Source organism: Dreissena polymorpha, chromosome 11, assembly GCF_020536995.1.
Source record: "Dreissena polymorpha isolate Duluth1 chromosome 11, UMN_Dpol_1.0, whole genome shotgun sequence".
Lineage (NCBI taxonomy): Eukaryota > Metazoa > Mollusca > Bivalvia > Myida > Dreissenidae > Dreissena > Dreissena polymorpha.
In genome coordinates this window covers 76261239-76282045 of record NC_068365.1, presented here as the reverse complement: position 1 = coordinate 76282045, position 20807 = coordinate 76261239, and the positions used below count along the sequence as shown (strand labels likewise).

The following is a 20807-nucleotide window of genomic DNA, read 5'->3' as shown; positions in this document are numbered from 1 at the left end:
AATTAAAGAGAATCCATAAAATGTACATATCAATAAGTCTATTTCCAATGTGTATGTAAGCACAGTTTAATTTTTTACAGTTTGAAACAGTTTGGTACAAAAATGATCGAGTATGAGTCGGAGATGCAATATTTTTTATCTATCTATCTATCTATACTGTCTAACTCCCCTTGCGGGTATTATTGACAGGTGCGCAGTCAGTGCAAGATAAAAGTGATAAAAGTGAATAAGTGAGAAAGATAAAAGTATGTTCGATTAATCATGCATGGTGAAGTGATTTAAAGTTAAAAGTGATAAAAACATGTCTCTCGGAGTTCAATGGGCAGAAGGGGAAAGCAGGGACCGCTTAAACCCTTCAAGATCAGGATGTAATACTGTAGTGGCAGGGAGGTTGTTCCACATCACAATAGCACTTGGGAAAAATGAAAACTTATAATAATTTGCAGTGGTATGGATCTGTCTGAAAGAGAGGGGGTGCATGTGACGAGTGAATTTGCTGGGTCGCTCGATATGTGATAGCAGCGGCACGGCTACTAAACCTTGAACAATTTTGAAAAAGATTAGTAATTTAGTGTCATTTCGTCTGTCTTGTAGGGTCTGCCAACCAAGTTCCTGTTGCATGGAGGTGACACTGTCATATGGAGAATAATTATGCTTGACCCAGCGGACTGCTCGACGCTGTACTTTTTCAATTTTTTGTATATTTTGTAAAGTGTGAGGACTCCATACGGAAGAAGCATATTCAACCTGTGGTCTAACTATTGTCTTGTATGCCAGCTGGCGAATGTTGGAATTTCTTGTCTGTATGTTCCTGCGTAGAAAACCAAGAGATTTATTAGCGTTATTTGTAAATCTATTTATATGGGTGTTCCAGGAAAAGTCTTTTGAGATGTCCACACCTAAGTATTTTGCATTGTCAACAGTTTCTAGTATTTGTCCATGGAGTCTGTAATTAAAAAAGAATGTTGATTTATTTCTGGTTATGTTTAAAACTTGGCATTTACTTGGGTTGAACTCCATGTCCCAAAGATGTTCCCATTTCATAAGTTTATCTTGATCTTCTTGAATAGTATGGCAGTCATGCATAGTGTTGATTGTTAGATTAACGGCAGTGTCATCTGCAAATAAGCGAACTTGAGAAGTAATAGATTTAGGTAAGTCATTTATATAAAGAAGAAAAAGTAACGGACCAAGCACAGACCCTTGTGATACCCCAGATGTCACTGGTACCTCGGATAATAATTCTCCATCTAGAGCAACACGTTGAGTACGACCTTTAAGGAATGATTTGATCCATGAGAGAGTATCTTTATCCGCACCATGTTCCTGTAATTTGAAAAGCAGTTTAAGATGGTTCACTTTTGTGGTAAAATTTACTGGTGTGTAACCGGAACAGTACGGCGGAGGCTAATCGATTGACCGAAAAACAATGCAGATAATCGACAGTCATACTGCAGCCATTATACCAGACGGACGTCTACTTTTGTATCTGTATTCATTTTGTGTAATTGTGTCTCCAAACCTTTCCTGAGGGATCTTGGAACAGAGACATCTCTATTTCTTGGTAAATACAACCAGTATTTACTTCACTGGCGCTGCGAGCAATAATTTTTGCAACTTTCGCAGTTCCAAAAACTGAACCTTTGCAGGAACATACCCGCCATTGTGGTTTGATTTTATAATTGTTTCCGCTGTGGTATGACTCATTTTGTTGTCAAGATTGTGCATAATCTGCACAATAGTGACGTTTAGTTTTGCATTTTATGAAAGTGCAACAATATTTTGATATTTGTGATATTTTTGTTATTTAGGCTTTCGCGGAAAATTGTTCGCCATCTTGTTTTTGCACGTGTCGTCAGTCATTATTGACGATTGCATTGTACATTTGTTCATTTATTCTATTAATTTTGTGAATTAACCTTTTAGTTCATTAGTCTGGAATAGTTGCATGGTTTCAGAATAGTTTCTGGACTAAACTCATTATTAAACAGTGAAAGTATGTGTACTTTCATGCATTAGTTAAACCCATCTTTAGTTTATCTGAAAGTTTAAAGATTTATTCTTTTGAGACGTGTTTTCATTAGAATTATTGATATTTCACTGGGAGTTTTTTAATTTCCCGGATTTAACAACCATCTATTAATAGCTCGGGATTCCCCATGTTTCATTGGTTGTTGCCATGAGCTAACCGGAAACGGAAATCATTCCATTGTTTACTTTCCGGTGATTGGAATTCCAGCAATTGCATCTATTGGTCATTGATATTTAGTGGAACCAAAAATTGTAATTAGTTGCGCTAGTTGATATTAGAGTGCAATAGCAATTGCAGTTTATTTCAACCGGTATTTTTTTTATTTTTTGAAACAAAAAATAAATACTTAGGAAATAGTGGCATTTGCATTTCTTTGTAAGAATATTACAAAATATTTTCAACTTGCTTTATTGCTTCATTACATATAAGTATCATTACTGGTGTATGCATAGTTGAAACTGTAAATTTTCTAAGCGACTGGATATATTACAAGCATATTTTGGTTTACCGTAAAGCTTTTCTACTTCCTAAAGAGCGCACCTGTAGCAATACCGTATTTACTCCAAAGCAATTAGTAAATAATTAAATACAGTAAACCAAATACACTGAAAATTATTTCAGTTTCTTTTCAAGCTAGTGCCATCAGTGTGATTAAAAACTTTGCCATTAATTGTTTTTGGAGAATAATCATGTTATGTCTTTGTTTCTACATTAGTTGTGTTCTAGCCTAGCCAGTGCACGAGTTCCTGCACCGGAGGTATCTGGCCTTGAGGGTACAGAGGAGACGTGCAGTGCGGTCGGGCAGTCACAGTGAGCAGAGGGACTATTTGTTCTCCGGCATCGCTGGGGATCGCGCAGTCGCAGTGAGCAGAGGGTCTATCGGTTCTCCGGAATCGCTGGGGATCGCGCATAACCTGCATCATACTTTACCGGCAGTGTCTGGTTGAGTTGAGGTTATAGGTATAAACCCAATCCATGTCTTGTAATAGTTGCCTATTATCCTGGAGTCAGTAAAAGAATCGCATACCAGTAAATACTATTCATACTGGGTCTCTATCAATACTGAGAGTTATCTACGGCTATAATACGCGGCATTAAATACTGGGTGTTATATTTTGGATACATAAATTTTTGGTGTTTATGGCCCGTCAATGAAGTCATAGGTACAAATATTTTTGTATATGGTTATGTTTAAGGTCGTTTAAAAATTATAAAAGAACATCGTAGCCCCTTTCCATTTAAAAGAAGAAAACAAACATGGACTATTGGGTTACTTAATACTGGGCAGAAGTATGGAGGTAGCATACAGATTTATTGATTATTTATTAATAAAACACTATTGGCGCCTATATCTAGCCTTCAATTATATGACCAAAATGATTATTAATATAAAATGTCTACAAATATAAATATGTCAGGCGAAGGAGTCTTTGCCACTAAGCTTTTTTAAAAAAGGAGACTTTATTCTCGAATACAAAGGGGATCTGATAACACGAGTAAAACATACACGGCAATTAGAAAAGGAGTATGAAAAGGAGGGTCAAGGCAGCTTCATGTACTTTTTTAAATACAGAGACAAATCTTGCTGGTAACTACAAATTATCATTACTTTGCACATCCAGCGTTTAAATCACGCCATTAGAAGAAGAATTATCTTAAGTGTTTTCACCATAATAATTAAATATGGCATGCGCGTTATTTTAGTTTAAAGCATCAGAAGTGTTTATTTAAATGTCTTATTCAACATTGACGCTACCAACGATATATTTCATGAGGGTCGAATGATAAATGATGCCGAAAATGGAGACGCAAAACAAAAGTGTGTAATGAAAATAGTTGAAGTCAACCAAACTACCCATCTATGCACTTTTGCCGACAGAGAAATTGCAATTGGCGAGGAACTCCGATAAGTTTATGGAGTACCAACACTTCCATGGAGAAAGGTACATTCTATTGTAAAGGTGTCATCTGTGATGGATTTATCACTGATATTTATCACATTTTAAATTAGCTTTAAATGTCTTTTGAATTATTATTTTTATATATATAGCCAATCAGTTTTATGATTACATTCATGTTCATTCATGAGTTAATCATTTTAAATACAGATATTCAAATATCTTTTTGCCGTGAATTAAAATGTTTAATCATTGAGCGTCGGCAAGCTCTACTTTAATGCGGTCTGTCTGATAGTGTGTATTTGTTATTAGAATTTTCAGAAATGCACGGAGCAAAAAAAATGGGTATGTTTCACAGTGATTTGTTATTACTACACATGCATTAATACAAATGCGTTGTACCTAATGGTTTATAACTAACGAACTTTCTAACACTGACTAGATTATGTGTAATACCAATTTTTATTGTTGTTTTGAATAGGCAACACAATGCCTACTAGATCTATGGACAGCCAGGAACCAGGACAAACAACATCCAGACACACGGAAGAAGTCAATGAGACGGTTTGTAATATTTCGCAAGGTCGAAGCTACTAAGGCGTATTTTCTGGTTGGTTTTGTCTTCAGTGAAATGGGCGTAATTTTGCCTTACTAAGGCGTATTTTCGGGTTAAATACCTTTTAGCCGTGAATTAAAATGGTTTATCATTGAACGTCGTCAAGCTCTACTTGAAATGCGTTCTGTCTGATAATGTGTGTTTGTTTTTTGCATTTTCAGAAATGCACGGAACAAAAAAGGGTATGTTTCACAGTGATTTTGTTATTACTACACATGCCTAAATACATATTATGAACATCATGAAATTATTGTAATTGTTGTACACGGAATTAATGTCAATGTGTTGTACTAAATGGTTTCACGAATAACGAACTTTTTAACTCTGACTAGATTATGTGTTATACCATTTTTTATTGTTGTTTTGAATAGGCAACACAATGACTACTAGATCTACGGACAGCCAGGAACCAGGATTAAACAACATCCGTACACACGGAAGAAGTCGATGAGACGGTTTGTAATATTTCACTATGTCGAAGCTACTAAGGCGTATTTTCTGGTTTGGTTTAGTCTTCAGTGAAATGGGCGTAATTTTGCCATAAATTATATTGTGTCAAGATTTATTCCGGGTGATGCTAATTGGTATTTGGGCTTAACATAACACGTACGTCGATGATCATTATATTAACATGTTATAGCACACGTTATGTGAATTTTAAAAGAATAAAACATTGTTTACAGGTTGTAGTGACTTTGAACTACTTGTCTTTCAAAATCTTCATATACACAAAGAATTTAGAATTTACATCTGTCAATGAAACTGGTGAGCATGTGTATTAACCACTGTAGTCTATAAACATTGACTTCATCATAATCACAAAAACGTTAATTATCGCTTATCCAAGAAGTGTAATATCATTAATTTTAATTTTCAGTATAAGACTTATACGCTGCCAATTACTGTGTATGAAACTCTGAGACATTAGAAAATTTAACTTACGTGTTACATATTGACATTGGTTGATATTTTATCTTAACGACAAAAAAACAACAAAAGCGTCTACTCGATATCTTGCTATACGATACATTCTGACCTGGGTAAGAAAAGATAGTTCATTTTATACCCACCACCGCACAATACATACAGTATTTACCGTGAAATACAGTCCGTTCACCAGTTCTTTTTTCTTCCAACACATTTGTCCAGAGAAGTACAATACCTTTCATTTATCCGTGCATACATTTTGTCTTATTAGTATCTGTAAAAATATTCCTTGTATACTTTTTCGAACATTGATAACATGTTTGGAACAACCTGGTATATGTTATGACATGCTACGTCGGTGTATTCAGCCAATCTTTAAAAAAGCTTGATACGTTCAAGATGAATAATCAAAGATATGTTAAATTTGAAACCTTTTTGTTGAAATTGATCATTTAAATGAAACCTTTAAAAATGTTTTATGGGTGTTTTTCAGTTTGTTATTATGTCGACAATACCAGCTATCAATCTGTTTCAAATCTTCTACAATGACAGTGAACGGCAAAAAATAAAACATGTGATGTAAAATAAGCAAAAGTAAACTATTTTGGACGAAGGTGAATTAAACTTGTATTATACCATTTACACAAAATTCTCATGTCACTTAGATTTTCTACATCATAATAAAAAGCCACATGAGACAAAGACTATATTCCGGAAGAAGGCGATGCATCGTCAGACGAGTCGGTAGTTGTCGAACTCATACCAATGATTTCAAAAGAAGACAGCGTCAACACTACCTCCTGTTGAATCCTTGCAATCTCGTGAACGTTACGAATCATCCGCAGAGGCACACAAAACCAACATCACCATCGCTCAAACAAATAACAGTGAATACAGACATTACGATAAGAGATTTTATTGCATGTTTTGCGACAAGGCTCAAACAAAACTAAACAAACATTTGCTTTCGCAGCAGAAAGATGAGAAAGATGTGAAAGATCTATCAAATGCGGAAAATTCAGAAGAAAATAAAAAATGCATGAAAAAATAAGGAACGTTGGGAACCATCTCCATAATGTTAAAGTATTGCGAGATGGCCAAGGACAGCTGTTTGTGTCATACAGACAACGTCACAATCAACGCGTAGCTGCGGACGAGTATGGACCTTGTCCTTACTGTAAAGGGTATTACCCGAAGAAAATCCTGTGGAGGCACAATAAAAAATGTAAGTTTACAATTGCAGCGGGATCAAGAAAACGACTCGCTTTAGAGAGCAGCCTGCTATTACCAAAATCAAAAGAAGGAAGCACTATTTTAAGACGAGTAATCGAGTCCATGAGAAACGACGAAATAAGTCGCATAGTCAAAAATGATAATACGATCCTTGCATTCGGTGAAAAACTCTGTACAAAAAGGGGCCATGATGAAGAGCAACACAATTATATTAGACAGAAGTTAAGAGAAGTTGGTATATTGCTGAAAGACATGCGATCTTGTTCAGGCAATGCTGAAAAGTCTTTGGAAAATTTCATGTATCCAGATGCTTTCAAATTTATTACACAATCTTGCAAAAACGTTGCAAGCTTCGACGGAAACACCAATACTTATGCTACACCATCATTAGCCTTAAAGATTGGCACAACGCTTCAGAAATGTCTAAAAATTCTAATTTCGAAAGGAATCGAAACAAACAACCGGGATCTGCAAACAAGGGCTGAGGAGCTTTCCAAACTATTTGAAATTAATTGGACGGATGACGTGTCTTCCAATGCCTTAAGAACACTTCATGAGGCTAAGCAGAAAAGTAAGAAAGGACTGTTGCCATTGGCAAATGATGTCAAAGTAATGTCTGAATACTAACGACATGAAGCAGAAACACATGCAAATACCTTACATGTTATCTAATAAATCTTGAAACCTTACAGGGATCAGCAAGTGATTGCGAGAAAAGGCAAGCATGGCATTAGTTGTCTGAAATCTGCTTGTGCCAAACTATTCTGTTTAATCGAAGACGATCAGGCGAGGTGTCAAAAATGACAGTCGAAGAATATTCAAAAAACAAATTGATAAATGACGATGGAGAATTAGATGGATGTTTAACAAAACTGGAAAAAGACCTGTGCCGTTATTTTTACCGTACAGAGATTATTTCAAAACGAGGTCGAATAACTGCAGTACTGTTTCCAAGACAGTCGAAAGAAAATATCGACCTCCTCATACGCAGCAGAAATTCTCTAACAAACTGTTTCAATAGTAAATATCTTTTCGCAACAAAATCTGCATCATCGCATATTCGTGGGACAGATGTATTGCGTTCGATTGCAATTGACTGTGGAGCTGATCATCCGGAAAGGCTTCATTCTACAAAGTTAAGGAAACATATTGCCACAATGACTCAGGTTTTTAACTTGTCTGAAAATGAATTAGACATTCTAGCTAAATTTCTTGGTCACGACATTCGGGTACATAGATAATTCTACAGATTTCCAGATGGAACCATGCAGGATGCTAAAGTCAGCAAGCTGCTCATGATGATGGAAAGTGGACAAAATACCAGAAATTCTGTCAATTCGCTAGACGATATTGATGTTGACGACGAATGTATTGAAGGTATGTCGCATTTTCAGTGTTAAATTCATACAGTAAACTTGTATAATGTAAATAATGGGCTCATTACCGAACTTGATAACATGAAGTGATAAAAAGAATTACAAACATTTTCTGAAATATACTTGTGTTATGCAAGGCAATTCTTTTTAATCGGAGACGACCAGGTACGGTGGAATGTAAAGTCTACACTCATTTTGTGCTCAGTAAGGTTTACATTGGCTACTTCTAATTTTTCAATTTCAATGCACTGACTGCATATTTATTTGGTGTGCTTCGGTTGTTTCCATCATTGTTATATTACTAACTATATATAATGTTTGATCTTGTGATTTACACGACAGATGAACAATATTCTTCTGAATCATCAGAAAATGAAAATACTGAAGACCTTGAAACTCTGCTTCCCAGCACCAGTCAACCAAAAATAACAGACAAAGGTATGCATACACATGTGAATGCATTTAAGTTATGTATCTCCAAGTTTCTTATGTTTCTTAGAACATGATTTGCTAACATGTAATTGTTTGATTCATTAGGCAAACTAATGTATCCAAATTTGTCGTGTGACATCGATGTCATTATCAGGTGCCGTAAGTACCTGGACGCTTTTGTCGTAATTTTGCTATGAAAAATTGTACTGAAGTATATATATTTTATATGAATATCTTACACATGGCAGTTAGCGACGCCATATGGTGTTTTATTATCCATGTACAGAAAAGGGTACTTCAGATACCAGGAGAACAAAACAAGCAGCCAAAAAGCAATGGAGTGAAAACGAAAAAGGAGCTGTTCACAGACACTTTGATCGTTTTTTGATAAAATGTAAATTACCAGGGAAAAAAGAAATACTTGCATGTATTGAAAGTGAGAATGACCTTCACAACAGAAGTTGGAAAAATGTCAAAGACTTTTGCGGAAATTTAATTGAAACAAAAAGCGACGGGGACTTTTAACTTAAACAAATATTACACATATAATGCACGTTTAGGAGAATACGTTAAAGGATGACGTTGCCACATGTGTTTTGTGTGTTTTCTTGTTCTATATACTCTTTTAAAAAACGATATATGTGTGCTTATTGTATTTGAATGTTTTATTAATACGGTTCAGTCAAAAACGATATTTGTTCATAATCATATCGCCGAACAAATAAGGATTGGTATATAGTTTGGCCAAATAGTGTTTTTTTGCACTTTGTATTACGAGTTTCTACGAGTTACTCACTATACTAGTCATTTTTACCCTAAACTTGGTGAATATGAATGAATATAGCAAACATGATAACAAATCAATCTAGAAGGCTAAACGATCAGAGAAGGCACAAAAAAACTCAGTAGGATAAATGGAGACAAACATTTTGTTCAAGCATAACAAACACCTTTAGATGTAATAAGATAAATGTAAAAACATAAAACTACTGCAAAACTACAGCTACGATGTGAAGAATACAAATGAATATTTTGTCAATTTTACAAAATTTGTTTGAATGACAGGCGTCTGACTTGCAGTTGAGTACTTAATAGTTTTTTTAAAGTAAAAATTTACCAAAATGTAAATTATTGCGTAAATATCGCACTAGAATTAATTAAATAGTTGTTAAATATTACAATAATTTCCTACACAGACTTTTGTGCATTTGTTTTGCGTGTTGATATTCACATTAACTATCAATTCGCTTATTTGCTTTGTGTATATAATTGGTATGTTGATATGTTTTTCATATCAAAATTGCTTGATCTACAAAAATTCGCGAGGAGTTATGCATTTTTTCCATGTTTTTAATTGAAGTTTATAATTCAACGACGGTGAAAATTACTTAGATGCCAGATTTAGTTATGTTTTTGTCTCATTTATGGTTAAAGATCAATTAACATACCCATTTCCCAGACTAAGATATTGTTTAAACAATGTATCGCGTTTGCGACTGACCTCTTTTATGCATTCTAACACAAGCTTTTACTTGTTTTTTCGAAAACTCTTCATATACACACACTTGAACAAGCTGTAGATTACCTAGAACAAAACACATTTGAAACATATATTTATATGTGATATGTAAATGCATGCACAAAGCTAATAATTAATCATGTTTATACACTTTGCGATATGATGCTATAATGTCGGTTGTTTTAAGCGATTAACCATTATGTTAACAATGTTATCTGCCATCTGGAATGTAATTAAGTGTTTTGACATGTATGCGAAATTAATCTTGTTCGATTTGGTGCGGTATATTCAGAATTGAGTCACACTGTTATAATGTTCCTGTTGGTACATATTATTTTTAAGTTGGCACCAACAAGGGTCTAACAATTGTCAAAGTCAGCGGTGATTATACGTGTATAACAACATTTATTATAAGTTTTATATTGTTTTCAACAAATAATACATGGTTGTCACATCGGCATAAATTTTCAGTGCTTAAAATACACTCTTTCTATTATATTTTATGCAAAAATTAGGTACAAAAGTTGGTTAACATAAAGGTTGTTTGAACAAAATACGTGAATTCAAATCTTGAAAAAAGGTGTTTGGTTTGCAAGGGAAAACTAAGCGATTGCCAGTGACTATTTTCCTTAAAATATAATCTGTTATTTCGACAGGTAGAATTAAATGTAAGTTCATTATTAACGTTAACCCGTTTTTGGCATTCTCTACTCAAACAAGTGCATACATACTGTATTTTTTTAATACAGCACATGTGTAATGGTATCACAGTTGTAGAATTTGAATTCATATATTATAACAATAAATACTTATCATTATTCAGATTGACCTACCGCCGTAGACTAAGTCACTGGCGCATCAAAATGCATTGTTATCAAGTCGTTTTGCTAGTTTACTAAACTATTTTGTTTCTCAGGCCTTGCCACATTCGTTGTGAAACGTTCATGATTGTTCAAAGTTACAGATTTTATTATTTTTGAAAAATGCAATAAAATTATTTAAGACAATTTAAGTGAAGTGGAAGTTGCCATGCGTGTGAATGAATTTTCTGATGTTTACCTGTTTCAGGGGATTAAATGCATGAGTTATTTTATAATGTCAGAGTATGGACAAAGTAAATTTACACTACTCAATCTACATGCATATGGGCAGTTCTACTTTTAGGATAAAAAACTTCATAGTACGTGAAAATCGTGAATATTTTTTTCTGATGGAAAAAAGGAATTAAACAAATAAGCCGCCTCCCCATTTCCTTCATTCGGTTTGACAAATAGCGTGGCCTGAAAAAAATAACATTATTTTTTAGTTTTTAGAACGAATTGTATTCATTTGTAGTCGGCTTATAGCTAATAAAGTTATAAATATATTGTTTGATTTGCGTTATGTCTCTTATGCTTATTTTGATGTGAATAATATTTGAGTCAATCAAATGAGGAATTTTTGTAGAACTTATATAAGGTCATATAATAAACATATTTAATTTAAATATTGTTTCATACATATTCTTTTCAATTTTTGTACTAACTTAAATATTATCCATGAACGTGCACGCCATTGTCCTATTAACAACGGTACACACTATTACCCCTGTTGGTAAACGCAAGTTCCCCGTTGGACATTATTGAAGTTCCACAGTGATAGCGCGCTTAAGTTCCTCTCATGGTTAACACAATTCCCCTGTTGGCTCACATTAAAGTTCCACGGTTGGTACGCACATAGTACCCCTGTTGGTATACACCGTTCCCCAGTTGGAACACATTGAAGTGCCACAGTTGGAACGCACTAAGTTCCCCTGTTGGTATACACCATTCCCCTGTTGGTACACATTGAAGTTCCACAGTTGGTACGCACTTAGTACCCTTGTTGGTATACACCGTTCCCCAGTTGGCACACATCGCAGTTCCTCATTTGGCACTCACATAATTGCCCGGTGTGCATATAAAATTTTCTTTGATTTATTACCCTATTTATCATAATTTTTATGTCATAATCGTATTTTAGGTTCGAAACTTGTCTGTTCTTTATCACTTTCAGCTTTCTAGAATATGTGGAAATGGTGGTCCCCGGTTGGTAGGTTTAGAACACATTTCCCCGGTTGGAAGGTTTTACAAGTATGTGTGAGAATGTGTGTGTGTGCTTGTTTGTGTTCGGTTCGTGTGTGCGTGTGTGTGCGCGAACGTGCGTGCGTGTGTGTGCGTACACGTATGCATGTGTGCGCACCTGTGAATGCGCGCGCGAGCGCGTGCGTATGTGTATGTTTGCTAGTTGCGTAAAACGCGTGTGTGTGTGTCTGCAGTTTAGTGTGCGCGTATGTTCGTGTGTGTTTGTATACGTGTATGTGAGTGCATGTGTGTATTACCACTGTTCACTGTGTGTAACTGTATCTCGTAAGAAAACGTGGTAATGATTAATAAGCTTAAGATGCAATAACGACTATAACATGACTATTTTAAAGACAAAAAATATTTATCCTGATACAAAATATGGTTGTGCTATTATTTGTCAAGAGGTTCACGACAATTAAAAAGAACCTATGCAACTACTACACACAAAAAATACTACATATACATACACGCATACACACAAACATACACATACATATACATTTACACAAACATACATATATGTATACACATAAACACCAAAATAAAAGTGACACTCAATCTAAATATTCATAAATAAACTAATGCAAGCAATTTAATTTCACTCGATTAAATCAGCAGCAGTCAAAAGCTTTTATATTAACACGCTGGAAATAAAATCGGAATCATAAAGCAAGCAGAAAAAAAATGCATTTGGTTAATTGATAAGCTGGGTCAATGAACTCGGTCAATGAACTCGGTCAGTGAATTCGGTCAATGGACAACAATGAACATAAACAACACAACATTGAGCTGAGACAAATGACAACACTGTCGCACAGTATTCTAAAGAAAACTATTTAAACCACACATTTGTTCAGTGCAATATAATTTCTCGATTGAACATTCAATAAATTTACACAAAAACTGGTATGGAAATTTCTATAAAAACACATATTTCTAGAGACTGATATTTAAGTCAATAAGAATACAGTGAATGAAGAATGTCATTCAATATTTAAACAAAACAGGCATTTAAAAACAACAACAAAAAACGGTTATGAATCGATGAAAACTGTTATTTAAGTCAATAAGAATACAGTGAATGAAGAATGTCATTCAATGTTTAAACAAAACACGCATTTAAAAACAACAATAAAAAAACGGTTATGAAAACCTTGCAGTAACGGACCAAATGTTGGATACCGTTTGAATGATGCAAAAGGCACATTTTTTTAAACCAGACAATAGCAAAATGTCAGAATTTCTTAACACTACATGGAAATTACTTCCTGGTCGCAAAATTATTTTGCAAATCGGAATTAGAATACAGATGTAGATACACTGGCCATAGAGGTATATTAATCAATGGAAAATATACTTCAACAAGTCAATTTTATTTGAAATATTCTGTATATATATCGATTTTAGCGATCTAGAAGAACTTGTTTTGTTTGATTTGTTTACCTGATGAGTACAATGCCGTCCCGAACGAACGACAACTCTTGGTCAGTGTGAAAAGGTTACAACATACCAATATATACACAAAAAAATTCACATTGAAAAATGATGCATTATTGTGTATTACATACAGAAATATGAATAACTGTTGATATTTGATTATGCATGTTTTTTTGTATATTCTCGTGGTGGTTCCGTATGTTGTTATGAGTGTTTTTCATAATGCGTTTCCTAATTGACGCTTTTGCGCGCATGTGCGCAAAGGCGGCTGTTAAGTGTGCGCGTGTGAGTGTGAGTTTGCGTGTAAGTGCGCGACTGCGTGCGCGTACGTACGTAAGTGCGTGCGTTCGTGTACGTGCGTGCGTGTCTGGGGTTCATGCGTGTGGTTGTCAGTGAGTCTGTGTGTATGTGTTTTGTAAGTTACATGTCAGAGTAACAAAAACGACAGTAATTAAAAACACGTGTAATATATGCAACAGAACAACATTTCTGTTGGGGGAAAGAACGCACTGAGTATACAAAGGAATGAATGCAAAGTCCGGGGCTAGGTTTGTTGCCACAATTCTATTGTTTATGTTTTGTTTGATTATCATGAGTTGTTGCTATCTGACACTTTTCGGGCGTATGTTGTTCTGGTATCCCCGTTGTTTTTGTTTGGCCATGGCTTTGCAAGCCATAGTTTGTACATGTCAAAGGACACAAGTTCGTTGCGGTCTTGTCCTCGGTATCGAACGAACAATTTTCCTTCGCGGGACCAGGCCCTCTCTACCAACGTGGGTTCTTTAGACGCAATGATGATAGAACTTCCGCATTGATCTTTGTTAGGTCCTCATTAATGAAAACGCCCGTACCTTTAAGAAGCTTGGCACGTTGCATTATGTCGATTTTTGTTTGCCGCCTGACAAATTTCACGATTACCGGTCTGTTTTTATTCGGGGTATATTTTCCAAGACGATGGGCAACGTCGACGTCTTTACTTTCGAGTTTTAGGCCGAGCTTTTTACTTAACAGCGATATCGTTTCGTCGGCCACAACCATCGGTGTTTGTTGGTCAGAGTCATTGGCTAGACCAGAAATTCGGACACTGTTCCTTCGTCCGTATTGTTCCAGATCGTTTAGATTGGAGTTGTGGATGTTTTCTGTGTCTTACTGCGCTTTTTAGGGCATCAATTTTACTCCTTTGTTCTTTAATTGTTCTGTTAAGGGCATCTTTTTCGTTTTTGCTTTCGAACACGCTTCCCTCCATTACTTCTTATTTTTTAAACACACTACCAAGGAACTTTTCTTTAATTTCCTCAAGGGTATCCTTTATTATTGTTTTAATAAATGCTGTTTCCATTTTTTGTCAGCATATGTGACAGTTTAGCACTAATTGCGTCTAGGCGTTTTTCTATTGGTGTTTCGGTATGATCTGTCGTGGTTTTTGATGCACCGCTTTGTATAAAGTCTGTCATGCTTTTTTTGATTTTGCTTCTCGTTTTCCGTTTTCGACTTTTTACTATTCTTTTTGTTCTTTTTGTTTAGTTTATTTGCGTCTGGTGTTTCGAACACATGCACGTCTATTAGGCTAGTATCGGCTGCATCGGCTGCGTTGCTCTCACTTGCCGTGGATGAGTGTTGTCTTTTGCTCATTGTTGTATTGTTTATAATGTTATAAGGTAAAAATCCGAGTCTCTCTGTGGTCTTTATGAGTTTATAACGGTTTATTCGGAGTGATGTACTTTATTGTATTCAATTAAACGAATTAATCATGCGTGACGAATTCACAGGACATAGCGGGTAACAGATAATAGGCTGTCAGGCTAGATCTTGTTTGTCACCTGTTGATAAGTTTTGTGATTGCTATATATAAATTTGATTATTTTGAATATTAAAATACCCCACCCGCGTGAATACAGAGCGGGGGGAGGATATATCTAGAAAAGTCATTTAAAGCACATTTAACAAAAGTTCTTTACTTGGCTCTCGTGCAATAGTCCCTATTACTATAATCCATCCATTTGAAACACAGATTGCACTCAGATCACTCGCGTTTTTTTGTTATTTTATAGATCTCATTTTCGATGAACGTGCTGACATTTTAACCGGAAGTCTCAAAAACTCAGCAATAATTTTAGTTATGGCAGTGGCTAGAAAATAGTTAAGCCGTACGGCTTTGTACGTATAGCCTTTCCTATGGAGATTGTCAACGTTTAAGACACGACCATTTTGAGTGTACTGATATATTGCTTGTATGAAACCATATATTTATCCATTGTCTAAACGATAATTAAATCATTTGTGTAACTTAATTTCTGAGAAATACCTTTGACGGTTGCCGTCATTGAATTTCATAATATCGATGCCGAAACTAATTAAAAACAGTTTTCACGCGTTACATAGGAAAGTCGGCTTATTAAAGAATCACATTAAAAACAGATTTAAATTATTTGTGTAACTCGATTTCTAGGACCTAACTTTGACGGCTGTCGTCATTGAATTTCATAATATCGATGCCGCAACTCATTAAAACTGTTTTCACACCTTACTTAGAAACGCCGACTAATTAAAGAATCAAATAAGCAACCGTATTACATGAAAGGAAGCCGTAAAAGATTAAAAAATTTTAAAGCGAGATTATACGATTTTGTCAAATATTTATTAATTTATATAAAATGTGTAAAAAACTTATTAAACATATGTTTCAATATAAACTAAAATGTCGAAATAGGCCAGATATTTAATTCTGAAATAGTAAATGTATGTACAGTCGAATTCGCCAGCATGTAAATCATGCATGAACGATGGAAATCTAAATTTAGTTTAACGGTTCATTTTTTTGTGAGCGTTAGCTCACGCTACAGTTACAGAGCACATTTTGCAAATCAGTTTGCGCCAAGAAGCCTTAACTACGCATTGGAAAGACAACCACTGCCTGCTGCAGCAGACGACAAATGCTATTAGCGTCTGCTAGGAAGAACAGAACAGAACAGAACAATACTTTATTACTCCCAGGTATACATAGATACAACATGGGGAACATATAATATACACAATACAAAATACATTGTTTGTTTCCGGTTCAAGTGTGGGACATTTTGGTATAGGGGGAAGTCATATTAATATAAGCAGTTTGAATCACTTAACAGTTTTAACAGTTACATTGATTGTTTGTAAGTTTTAAATTAAGTTCGCAAAATGGGAGAGATAAAAATTAACATTGGTTTTCAAGAATAGCATTTGTGATTAAACAATAATTTAGTTATAATAATAGTAATTAAATAATAATAATAATAATAATAATAATAATAATAATAATAATAATAATATACATCATCATCATTAACATGAAACGATATCATAATCAAAATATTCATATTCACAATCTCGTGCATTTTAAGCAGTGTCATAGTCATTGGTAATATACATCAACATAATGTTAGGAATAATTTAACAACAGATAATGTAAGTATACATACATAAATGCTATTCATTGTTCATCAGAGAAGAAACATCACACAATTATTAACGTGATTGATAACAGTGTTTTATTTACTGGTGTATGGTACGTCTACATAGATTATAATTGTAAGTGTTTATAAGAGTCGATGCGGATCATTCCGTATAATAGCCTCATTTGCGGACTATAGTAAAACACAGGTGACGTCACTGCACTACTGCAGTATTTAACATACGGGTCTTTGCGACCTAGTTTGAGACCGTGTACAATTAAAAGTTATGGATCACCTCGTATGATTATTATCGGCTTAGACAGACGCGTGTTTTTAAGATGGTAAGCCATTTAACAGTTGGAGAGTAAGTAATATATCATGCTTTAAAGTTATACAGTAGGCGTTCGATGAACTTGCATCGTGAATAATTAAAGTAAGTGAGTTCGGAGGCATTGGCGTTTTGTTGTTGTTGTTTTTCGAAGATATAAAACTCAATGCAATAGTCTCATGCCTGATAAATTTCTTCATTATAATTCTGCTGAATTTTGAAAGCTCTTTCATTTCTACTATTGATGACGGCGTCATGATTTCGTTAAATGTTGCATGCCTTTCTATTTGGTTTCCTAAATATCGATGCTGTTCGTTATCAAAATAAGGGCATGTCATTGAATAGTGTTTTTCAGTAGCTATTTCGTGTGTGTTACATAGGTTGCAAAGACGATCATGGAATGAGATGCCTTCATAGCGGCCAGTTTCTACAGGGAGGAGGTGGTTGGCAGTGCGGAATCTAAAGATACTTTGGGACTCATCTGGATGAATTTTAATCAGGTAAGGCTCAAACTCATGGTTACTTTTAAAACTGATGTAGATGCGCCCTTTGTTGCTTATTTGTAGTTCAGCGTTCCATGATTGCTTAAATTGATCAATTAGTGTTTATTTTATTTGTATGTGGATGTTGTTTTGTGTAATTTGTGTTTGGTTTTGCCAGATGTCTGGTCTTCCAACAGATGTAAGGATTTCTTTAATTTTATTTAACCATTTGAAATTTAAATTTGGTTGTGACAACATATGTTGGTAAGTTAGTAAAGATATTTTGCTTTCTTTACCTGTTATGAGTCTATTCCAAAAGAAGATCATTTTTGTTTTAATATTAATGCTTAAAGGGTAGCGTCCTAGTTCACCATATAGAAAGTTGATTGGTGTTGACCGACGAGCTTTTGTGATTTTTCTCATGTAATCTTTGTGAACCTGTTCTAATATTTCTAAATTTTCATATCCAAATATTTCTGAGCCATACGTAAGAATGGGTAGAACAGTATGATCAAAGAGTTTAAAAGCTAAGTCAATAGGTAAATTTGCATTGTTAACACGAGTCCAAAGAAGGTGCATGGCTTTTGAGGCTTGTTCTTTTACATGTTTGCGGGCGTTTAAGAAAGATCCATTACAAGAGAATGTGACGCCAAGATAGTGATAAGTTTTTGTTATTTCAATTGGGTTATTTCCACATTTAAAATTAAAGTTCCTTGTTTGTCTAGCGCCAAAGATTATAACTTTTGTTTTTGTAATATTAATATTTAGGTACCAGTTTTTGCAATAATTATGAAACGTGTTAAGGCTGTTTTGCAGGTCAGAGGCACTACTTGAGACAATGACGGTGTCATCTGCATACAATAGGACCAGAAGCTTAAGCCACAATATTGCAGTATCTGGGTTGATAAGTTCAACCCCAAGTCCCCAACAGATCCATTTATATGCAGGTATGAATGAAGGTCATTGAAGAAAAGCGAGAAAAGTACTGGGGATAAATTTTCTCCTTGTCTTACTCCTATTTCTGACAAAAAGTACTGGGAGCATTCTCCATTTAGGGAAACGCATGATTTTATGTTACTGTACATATTTAAAAGGACTCTGAAAACGTTGCCATTAATTTGCGTGCCTAGTACTTTATGGCAGAGGCCTAGCTCTCCACACTTTATCGAACGCCTGCGAGAAAATCAATGAAGGCGCAGAAAAGTTTTTGTTTACGTTTTTTAATTATCTCTATTAATGCATGAAGGGTGAAAATATGGTCTGGGCAAGAGTAACCCTTACGGAAGCCAGCTTGATTTTCCTCTAATATGTAGGAAAGATAACCACATTTGCCTGTTTATAGTCCACCACTCACTGGTGCACTGCAGTTGGTGTATATGAGTAATAGTGTTTAACAGCTTGTAAGACGAGATTGGCCAGACTAGTGTTTATCATTGGAAATCGGTACATATCGGGCTGCTTTCAGGAAAAACGGGGCTTAATGCTTGTCAAATAAGATTAGCATGTGTATACTGATTAGCCTGTGCAATGCAAACACAAGAATCAAGGACGACATTTATATTGTTTTTCGTTTAAAGAGAGTCTCTTGTACTGGGAAGAAAATTCATGCATAAGCATTAAACCCTTTTTTTCAAAATTAAGCTTAAATTATATTTCTATTGATGATTAAAAAAACACACATCTGGACCTGTGCTTTAATAAACACTTTTTTTTTATAAATTTGAATGGGTTGTGCTCATTTAAAACTTGCAATATAAAAAGCTATAAACATAATTTTTGAAACTGAGTTGCGTCTAAACTTATACAACAGCGAACACCTACAGTGCCTTCGGCGTTTTGATAATTCCTGCAACCATATCTATTTATACGGCAAACGGAACACTAACTAAACAGACGTATGCTTCAGTTATTGTAGAAAATATGTACGAAATATCTTCGTCACAATCTGCTCGGGCGCTAATGTGTCTTTGCTGCATATTACTGATATATAATATTATATATATTTCAATGTTATTAAAATAAAAGTTAAGAAGAACACGTGTCGAAAAAATGCGAAATAAGCCAGATATTTAATTCTGAAATCGAAAATGTCTGTACAGTTGAATTCGCCAGCATGTATATCATGCATGTACGATGTGAATCTAAATTTAGTTTAACGGTTTATTTCAAATTCCTGCAACGATATATATTCATACGACACACGAACACTTGCTTTGATCCTCATAAAAAGACGAATGCTTCGGTTATTGTAGGAAAATATGTATGCAATATCTTCGTCACAATCGGCTCGGGGCGCTAAATTGTTATTGCTGCATTTTATGAAATCCGTCTTGAATGTATAATTTTCTTGCATATGTTGTGTTATTGTAACATATTTTATCAATATATAACAATTTAACATATATAACAAAAAATCGTATAATCTCGCTTTAAGTCATGATCGAAGGTGATGTTTGTCCGTCAGTCTGTACGTGCGTGCGTGCTTTCGATAATGTTTATTCTTAAAACGTCTCATCCTGAACCGCTGGATCAATTACCTTTTTAAAACTTTCACAGAAAGAATCCGTTGGTAACTATTATTCAAAGTTGTTCATATCGTTGCGGTATGTTTCATAAAAAAACTTAACATATATTTTAAAAATGAAAATCCAAAGTGTCTTCTCGATAATCGTCAAGGCTTCAATAATTGGTGTGCAACATCCTGTAGTGGTATTCTGCTAATTTTGAATAAATTTTGGGTTCAAACTCATATGTCCCAAGGGTAAAATGATGTTATAGATATATGTAGCCTAGGAAATATCGATATACTTCAAACTCTTCCTCTCGGAAATCGCAAGGGTCAATGTTTTGATATTTAACTTTGCCAATTTGGTCACATTATTTATAAAGACTTATATAGCACATTACTTTTCAAAACCTTATCTCTTCCACCGTAAGTGTTAGTGTGTTTTTTTTAACCCATTTATGCCTGATGGACTCTCACATCCTTCT

At 34.7% G+C, this 20807-nt stretch overlaps 1 long non-coding RNA gene across 1 annotated transcript; it reads left to right on the top strand.

Annotated features, from left to right (window-relative positions):
- The first annotated feature begins 8005 nt into the window (after positions 1–8005).
- LOC127850656 (uncharacterized) lies at positions 8006–8930 on the top strand. The gene is made up of 3 exons (XR_008035403.1): positions 8006–8083; positions 8425–8520; positions 8801–8930. It is a non-coding gene; the product is annotated as an uncharacterized LOC127850656 (long non-coding RNA).
- Positions 8931–20807: the final 11877 nt, after the last annotated feature.